The following is a 9,471-nucleotide window of genomic DNA, read 5'->3' as shown; positions in this document are numbered from 1 at the left end:
CTTTTCTAACGACAAAGCCGACGCCGCCAACAACGGGGGGACCGTCGTTGCCATTGTGGCGTTTGACGTAGAAAATCTTCCTCCACAAGCCCCAATGGGGGTCGATGCCAAGGAAGGCCTCGCACAGAGTGATGAAGATGGAAAGATGAAGAATGGAATTAGGGGTCAGCTACCAGAGCTGGATCCCGTAGAAGAAAAGAAGGGAGCGAAGGAATTCATGGGCAGGGAGAGAAAGCCCACGAAACAAGAAGGCGACGAACATTTCTCCTATAAATGTTCTAATACTACTCGGCCATCCAAGGCACCTGAGAGGGGCAAAACAATCCTGTTCGTCCGTTTCACCCACGTCCAACCCGCTTTTCACCGTGGCCGTTAGATGCAGTCATTTTTTCTGCACCTTTTGTCTTTTAACGAGCCAATGACTCATGGGACCAGCTGCGTATGGGGGGCGCCGGTCGGAGACAGCCGCAGGTGTTCGTCCGCGTTACCTTCTTTCTCCTACCCGCGAGAGCAGTAAAAACCTAGATCACGGGGCACCCAATCCCCGCGTCTCCTCTCCTCCCCAATCGCCTCTTCTCCTCTTCTCCAATGGAGTCCAACCAGCCGCATCCTTCCTCCTCCCCCGATCCGCGCCGCCTTCTTCCTCCTCCCCCGATCCGCACCGGCTCCTCTCCTCCTCCCGAAGGCGCCGAAGAAGGGGCGCTGCAAAAGGGATGAGAAGAGGCAGGAGGGAGCGCGGGCGCCGCCGCTGCCGCTTCATACCTCGCATCGGGAGGGCGTGGCCGTGCGAAGAGTAGGCCGGCGTGGGCTGCGTCAGCCGCCGCCTCGGGTCGACGCCACCGTCGCGGGTTCTCCTCCATGCCATGGCCGACCACTCCCTGCGCTGCGTCCTGTCCTCGCCACCATCAGCGCCTCCACATCCTATTTCTAACCCCCGCCGCAAAGAAGGAGAGTGGACGCGAGGAAGAGGAGGAGCGGCGGCAGAAAGACGTCCTCACTCACACCCGTGTGAGCTCCTCATTTTGATTCTATATTATTTGTATGGTTTGATGTCAAGGAGATTACTCCTTTGATTAATTTTATTTCGTTTCTAGGGTTTGATAAGGAGATTTTTATTTTGTTGTACTCCTATTCCTGGAGGTGTTGGAGCAGAGCGGGCCTAGCCGGACAGCTGGTGCTCCCCCGCCATCTCCCTCCGTGGAGCTGCCTCGTTGGTACCGGTATTCATCCCTTCTCTCCTACTTCCTGCTGTCCCGCACGTCTCAAGTTATCTCTCCTCACATGTTGTACTGCGGTCTGTAATAATTCCTGAGAGGAGACTAGATTCATGATGGATCTCTTTGGTATGAAGCTAGCTTGGGAGATGCCAATTTATCAGATCAACAAATTACCATGGTGAGTGATTATAGACATAGGTATGAAAGATCAGTCCTATGACTGCTTCAATTTTGAACTAACTTGATGTGCTGAATATCACAGGAGAGCATAGTGTAAGCAAGAGATAGGATGGAATCATTGAGGCAATTTCTCCTATAAATGTTCTAATACTACCCGGCCATCCAAGGCACCTGAGAGGGGCAAAACAATCCTGTTCGTCCGTTTCACCCACGTCCAACCCGCTTTTCACCGTGGCCGTTAGATGCAGTCATTTTTTCTGCACCTTTTGTCTTTAAACGAGCCAATGACTCATGGGACCAGCTGCGTATGGGGGCCGCCGGTCGGAGACAGCCGCAGGTGTTCGTCCGCGTTACCTTCTTTCTCCTACCCGCGAGAGCAGTAAAAACCTAGATCACGGGGCACCCAATCCCCGCGTCTCCTCTGCTCCCCAATCGCCGCTTCTCCTCTTCTCCAATGGAGTCCAACCAGCCGCATCCTTCCTCCTCCCCCGATCCGCGCCGCCTTCTTCCTCCTCCCCCGATCCGCACCGGCTCCTCTCCTCCTCCCGAAGGCGCCGAAGAAGGGGCGCTGCAAAAGGGATGAGAAGAGGCAGGAGGGAGCGCGGGCGCCGCCGCTGCCGCTTCATACCTCGCATCGGGAGGGCGTGGCCGTGCGAAGAGTAGGCGGGCGTGGGCTGCGTCAGCCGCCGCCTCGGGTCGACGCCGCCGTCGCGGGTTCTCCTCCATGCCATGGCCGACCACTCCTCGCGCTGCGTCCCGTCCTCGCCACCATCGGCGCCTCCACATCCTATTTCTAACCCCCGCCGCAAAGAAGGAGAGTGGACGCGAGGAAGAGGAGGAGCGGCGGCAGGAAAGACGTCCTCACTCACACCCGTGTGAGCTCCTCATTTTGATTCTATATTATTTGTATGGTTTGATGTCAAGGTGATTACTCCTTTGATTAATTTTATTTCGTTTCTAGGGTTTGATAAGGAGATTTTTATTTTGTTGTACTCCTATTCCCTGGAGGTGTTGGAGCAGAGCGGGCCTAGCCGGACAGCTGGTGCTCCCCTGCCATCTCCCTCCGTGGAGCTGCCTCGTTGTTACCGGTATTCATCCCTTCTCTCCTACTTCCTCGCTGTCCCGCACGTCTCAAGTTATCTCTCCTCACATGTTGTACTCGCGGTCCGTAATAATTCCTGAGAGGAGACTAGATTCATGATGGATCTCTTTGGTATGAAGCTAGCTTGGGAGATGCCACTCTATCGATCAACAAATTACCATGGTGAGTGATTATAGACATAGGTATGAAAGATCAGTCCTATGACTCGCTTCAATTTTGAACTAACTTGATGTGCTGAATATCACAGGAGAGCATAGTGTAAGCAAGAGATAGGATGGAATCATTGAGGCAATGAAGTTGCGATGGGTAATGACATGTAAGTTTACCAATGGTACGGTTGAATACTAGGTCTAATTGAATGACTGACTTTTGGAGAAGATCATATGTGTGGTTCCGATCTCGTGTTCCCTTTGGGTTGTGATGTTGTCAACGTCCTATTCATTTTAGCCTATCATTTATGTGTATATTTATTTTGCTGCAGGTCGCGGCCATGGGGAGTTTGGCTGTCGTCCTGGGTGGAGAGCGGCCGGAGTGGGATTACCTTGCCTGCTTGAGCAGATAGGGAAAGTAGGACCGATTCCTTGACCTCCTTGTCAGGTTTGTTTCTCCCCTCCACCCCTTCCTCTTCATCTCTCTCTAATGTGAAAGCCGACCCCTCCTGTTGTCCAGATTGGTATCTGCCTTGGGTGTTACTTCTATGAAGGTTTTAGTGCTAGAGTAGTTCTTCCTTGTGTATAGTTCTATTTCTGCATCTTATACCGTGATTCATATCTCGAATCATGTGCTCCTCTTAAAGCAACGTGAAACTGCTATCTTTTGCTAATATATATTTTGTTAAACATAAAAACATGAACTTTAAAGTTCAACATATGGATATCTTCTTCAGTTCTGAATGTTGTGGAGAAAAATAGAGCAGTGATGATATTGTTAGGTGGTCCACGCACTTGATAATCATTCAATCAGAAGAAAATTCATGCTAATTAGTTGAGTTTGCACTTTCAGCAGAGTAATAATCTCTATAAAAACACTTAACATAGCCTTTTACTTACCTTACTACAGTACTAACTATCATGTTTGTTAAATGGACAATATGCAACTTCTAGGTAATCTTTTGTGCAGGGTACAATATGCAACTTCTATTTAATTACTGAATCACTGAATTCTATCTGTAGTCATTTTACAGCTTGGATAGTAGTTGTCATCTTGAGTCATCTGCAGCTCATCTGGCTCTGTTTGCAGTTAAATTTATGTACAATCCGAGGCTGTGGCCCTGTGATGTGCTTCACGCGAACTTCCTCCACCTATGAAACTGCTTCGATGCATAAAAGTCTACTATACGAGTGCCTGATGGCGAGAAGGCGGGCTTCCAGCTGATATTAGTTGCATGATAAGGTAAATCATATAAATCTTTCTTTAGGTTTGTCTTTGCTTATCAAAATATGTTATTCCTTGGGATGACAAGCTCCTTTTTTCCTTGTGCAGCAAGCATGATCGACCTACGTGATAATCATGTAAGGCATTTTCTTCAGACAAGAAATTCCATGTTACTACGGACCAACAACTCCTATGAATTATAAGGAAGTGTTGGTAGGCTCCTTTTTTGAAATTAACTTGTTTCCTGCAAGATTTATTATTCATTTCATTATGTGACTTCAGCATGCCACTTTGTATTTACTTATCCATCATTTGTGGTCCTCGATTCTTTCTGCAACTTATTGCGCTATTATTTATCTGGCTGTTGGCTTCGTGTATTCTGGTTAGTTATGGTAGCCTATATTTTTTTTAATGTCTCAAATTTTGTCATGTCTTTCACTGGCCCATAAATTATTATCTGTCTCTAGGTATCGAAATCTATACAATATGGTTAGGAAAATAAAGTATTATATGTGCACTTACTATCTCCTCTCCTGTTTTGTAATTTTGTTCCTTTCTTTCCTTACCCTTTTATTATTGTTTGTGTGTATATAATGGTCTCAGCAAAACACAGAGTTTCTTGCATATATGTTGATGACATATGCCTGCCAAATGTTCCTCCACCAAAACATGATATTAGTATGTAAGGGTTTAACTATTCTTCCGTCGAGGTGCTCACCGAGCCACCGAGCCATCTAATGAGTGGTGAGTATATAGTTGTTCTTGCAGATGAATTTTCCCATGCATGATTTGAAGAAGATGCACAATTTTCTGACCAGGGAAGGTTCATCGTTTCTTTCAATTTGGTCATTGTTGCCTTAAAAAAGTGCATCCTGGATTATGTGAATGGATCGTATCATAATAGGTTCATAACAACTGCATTTACTTCCGGTTCGTGCGTGCACAGTTATATTTTTCTCCAATGAGCTGGATCATATTCGATGCACTCCATTTCATAGTTTCAAATTGTTTTTGGATATTCTTCCCTAAATAGGAATTATTATGTTGCAATGATGGGATCTGTGGGCTTCGTTATTTATACATGTAATTTACATTTGTTTCTGGTTGAAGAATAAGCAGTAGATGGTAGTGTGCCGCAATTGCTGGAATTTGTACGTGGTGCTTGTGTACTGATGTCAATTGCTTGGCGTTCTAGCCACTCTGGACATTAAAATATGATGCAAGCTTGGTTTGTTTATCTTTATATGATGCAAGCTTCTATTTGTTGCTTGCTGATTCATTTCTCTTTATATGATGCAAGCTTGCTTTTTAGCGTTCCAGCCACTGTGGACATTAAATTATGATGCATGCTTGCTTTTGTTTATCTTTATATGATGCAAGCTTCTATTTGTTGCTTGTTGATTCGTTTCTCTTTATATGATGCAAGCTTGTTTTCTCCGAGTCGACATAGAATGGTAGATCAATTCATTCCAGCCATTGTGGACATATGATGCACATGTTTTGGTATAACAATCATTGGTGTCAACCTTTTTCTTGCTATTAATAATTGATAGTGCATATTTACTCCTATTGCTAAATTCTGGACTGGTGATATCTTTGTGGCAAGAAGATAATGGCAATATTTTAAAGCACTGGTTACTGATAAGAACACATATATTCCAAGTTTCAGTTTAACTTGCTTTGATTTTCTTATGTATAATTTCTATTTCTCAAGAGAGTTCTTTATAATTATAATTGGTTACGAAGTTTCGAGTGCTTATAGATGGATAGAATATAGGTTTACTGATAGACTATGCTTTCTATTATTTGTTGAAGTGATATATGATTGTTAGCTGAATAGTATTTAGTGTTCATAGAAGGTCATCGCTTCATCCGCGGATACCGTTTATCATGTATAAATCACTTAATTCTCTTAGAGGTGTTTTTCGGTCTGATTTGTTTGTGTAAGTTTTGATGTACCTTTTTCTTTCCTTTAATGGCAATATTTTAAAGCACTCGGTTACCGATAAGAACACATATATTCCAAGTTTCAGTTAACTTGCTTTGATTTTCTTATGTATAATTTCTATTTCTCAAGAGAGTTCTTTATAATTATAATTGGTTACAGAAGTTTCAGTGCTTATAGATGGATAGAATATAGGTTTACTGATAGACTATGCTTTCTATTATTTGTTGAAGTGATATATGATTGTTAGCTGAATAGTATTAAGTGTTTATAGAAGGTCATCGCTTCATCCGCGGATACCGTTTATCATGTATAAATCACTTCAATCTCTTAGAGGTGTTTTTCGGTCTGATTTGTTTGTGTAAGTTTTGATCTACCTTTTTCTTTCCTTTTTGTTGGCAATTCGTTGGCTGAGATCTGCACTGGCTTTGAAGAAGTGTCTTTTTCAGAATGATTTGTTTGTGGAAGTTTCAAAAAATGTGCACAAATATAATGGGGTACTGTGAGCTGGGAGAAGAAAAGGAAAGGTACAAACCAGCCTTTTTTCTGGACGGCTTACAGATTGAGAGTGGGGTGCTCTTTTTATTTCCAATCTCATTTGTTATGGAGCCCTTCGTTTTCTTTTTTCTATTTCTCTCGTTGAGATCCGTACTGACTGAAGGTTACCATGTTCTTTTGGCAGTGCACAAGTCTCTCTCATGTTCTTCACGCGAGTATACATATCCATGGGATTGTGATTTATTTTATTTGCAGAGCATTTAAGCTGCCAAATATTGTGTTCATTTGATATGATTATACTGATGCAAGGACATTAATTATTATCTTTTGTTCATGTATGTTTGATTGAAGCTACTGAAGTTGCTTCATGGTTAATGGATAAATGATTAAAAAGGACAGCCCAAGTACATGAAGTTACTCAACCCGACCTTTGTTCATGTTCCAGAGCTCTAATTGCATGTTGCTACTGGATTTACAACTCCCGAGTGAACTATTTTGTCCCCTCGGCTGGCTTAGTTCTCGGTGAGCATATCTGATTTCTAGCTTGGCCTGTGAGGAATCGACTTACAAGGTATTTCCCTACTTTTCTTCAAATCAGACCATTGTTGATTTCTTTTACAACCCAGTTGGTTTAGATTAATTGCCACAAAATGAACTTGGAGGTTATTGTGGTCTGTTAGCTGTTTATAAGTGTAAATTATTGTGGTCTTTAGTTGACACTGACAAAACTTTGGAGGTTTCTGAAGTTAGGTGATTTCTTTCTGATGAATATACAAAATTTTGGAGGTTTCTGAAGTTAGGTGATTTCTTTGTGATGAATATAATAGATTTATATTTCCTTTTCATATGATGATTGCAGGATCATAATAAGGACTACATTGTTGAATTCCAAGACACGAGCCCAAGTTCACTTGCAAGGAAATACCCAGGTCTTAAATGAGGTCTCTACAAACCTTCCACAACCATGTGTATGGCATTCTACAACAGAATCTGTCAAAGCCCTTGAATTATTTGTTACTATAGGGAGTGACTCCTCAAAAAGTCTCACATATAGGTATGTTTCGTCATAATCATTGATTCTTCAAGTATTTGGATGTCGTGTGTCCTCATTCTAATGGCATGGTGTGTGTGTGTGTGTGTGTGTGTGTGTGTGTGTGTGTGTGATTCAGCATCATGGGAAGAAGCACCACTAGGGAAGTAGCAGGGATCTGAGAGCTGCTATCATGGTGATCACTGTGTTGTTTTATTTCTGTGTTTTTTGGTAATTGGGATTTATGGTAAGGCTAGCCTTCTGATACTGGTATAAGAAATTTGCAAATTTAAAATTCTAATCGTATTTAAGTCCTTTTCCAATTGTTATTGCACAAACAATTGAGATTCTGATATGGACCGGCCTACTAGACATTACCTTTTTTCCTATTTTAGAGCTCTCATGGACTGCTGGTACTGGGATTTACAGTCTCGCTAGGCATGTGATGAATCCACTTATAAGGTATTTCCCTACTTTTTGAAAATAATCACACTATTGTTTTTGCGTTTGTGCTTTCTGATTGTTTTCTTTGGGTAGTTGTGGTTTATGAAAAAGGAGTCATCTTCTGCTGGTATTAAAACAATGTGAACTCAAAATTTTAATCGTATGTATGTCCTTTTCCCAGTGTCATTGCACATAATTGAGATTCTGGTATGAACCTACTGGGAATCACCTTCGGTGTACAGTTACTAAGCATGGCATATATTCCTGTTATAGAACTCTAATTTCCTGCTGCTGCTACTAGATTTTACATTCGGGAGCATGTCATTTACTTGTGGATGTTTCTTGGTCTCCTTCTGCTAGGTATTGTTAGTTCCTTCTTATTTTGGGGCCACACAATTGCTTTGTCACTTTTCTTAGTTCTGTGCTGTCTGTTAAGATTTTAAAATTTTGATGGAAACTGAAGATGGTACTTTTTGGTTCATACATAAGTAAACACTTTTCGGCTGACCGCGTTCCCTTCTTTCGTCAAGGCTATAAGGTAGCAACAATTATGTCAGTTTACTGAAAGTGTTGTGCCAATTTTTTCTAGAGCTTTCATCTGCATGAGATTTGACTAGAATTTTCGTTACCCTAATATTTTCTGTTGTTGCTGGCATGGAAGTATATAATCGAATATAAAGAAAAGATCTGGTGCATAGTTAGTATGCGAGTTTACCCTTAAATGTTGCATACACGCTGTCAGTAAAATATTTTCAGTCTAGCAGCACATATAACATTGTGCAAAACCTTAGCTGAAATTTGAAACTGCACTTTTTCTGTTACCCAGTCTGCAGTATTGTTTGCACAACTATTGTTTGCTTAATGCTCTTGGTACATAGTTAGTCTGTTTTAAAATGCCCTTGGTACATACTGTGTTCGATTCATGAATGAATAGGGGCTCTGATTACATGAGTGAATAAGGGCTCTGCTTACAGTTAAATGAATGAATGATTCTGCTTACTGTAATTCATGAATGTTTACAGCAGGTTAGTACAGTCAAATTTCATCACAGAGTTACAGTTAAATTTCACACCAGATAGACAATATTGATCTGAAACAATCCAACATCTGCAGGTTGTTAACTCCGGCTCTCCTTGGATGTGACGTGCGCTGTAGCTACGTGCTGGTCTTCGACGGCAAGATCGCCAACTTGAAACAGTCCCCCAACACCGCCGCGCCTCTCCACCCCCTCCACTCCAGCAGCTTCGGGGCATTCCTCCTTTGCTCCAGCGGCGGTGAAAGGGGAGCTCTAGCAGCGGCGGACACCGGGTTACAGCAGCGGCGGCGAGAGGCGGCTCCAGCATCTTCGTCCTCCTCGAGCTCCTCCAGCAGCGTCGGACAACGGCTTCCAGCAGCAGCGGCGAGAGGCGGCTCCAGAAGTGGCCGCGGAGCGCGGGAGTCCGCTAGCCCTGCGGCGCGAGAGGTCGCCGGCACGGAGGGCGGGAGGCCGCCCGTCCGCCGACGCGAGGCTGCGAGCTCCACGGGGAGGCCCGCCGGTGCCAGGCTGCGAGCTCCACGGGGAGGCCCGCCGGCGCCAGGCTGCGAGGGGCAAGGGAGTCCACCGGCGTCAGGATGCGAGGGGCGCGGGAATACGCCGGCGGGAGGGTGTGAGGGCCGCGCGAGTCCGCCGGCGGGAGGCTGC

At 43.9% G+C, this 9,471-nt stretch overlaps 1 long non-coding RNA gene across 1 annotated transcript; it reads left to right on the top strand.

Annotated features, from left to right (window-relative positions):
• The first annotated feature begins 7,120 nt into the window (after positions 1 to 7,120).
• LOC124654889 lies at positions 7,121 to 9,124 on the top strand. The gene is made up of 4 exons (XR_006988505.1): positions 7,121 to 7,370; positions 7,486 to 7,593; positions 7,742 to 7,808; positions 8,904 to 9,124. It is a non-coding gene; the product is annotated as an uncharacterized LOC124654889 (long non-coding RNA).
• The last annotated feature ends 347 nt before the right edge of the window (positions 9,125 to 9,471 follow it).

Source organism: Lolium rigidum, chromosome 5 (genome assembly GCF_022539505.1).
Source record: "Lolium rigidum isolate FL_2022 chromosome 5, APGP_CSIRO_Lrig_0.1, whole genome shotgun sequence".
Classification (NCBI taxonomy): domain Eukaryota; kingdom Viridiplantae; phylum Streptophyta; class Magnoliopsida; order Poales; family Poaceae; genus Lolium; species Lolium rigidum.
The sequence above is the reverse complement of the archived record's forward strand: the minus strand, read 5'-3'. Positions and strand labels throughout refer to the sequence as shown.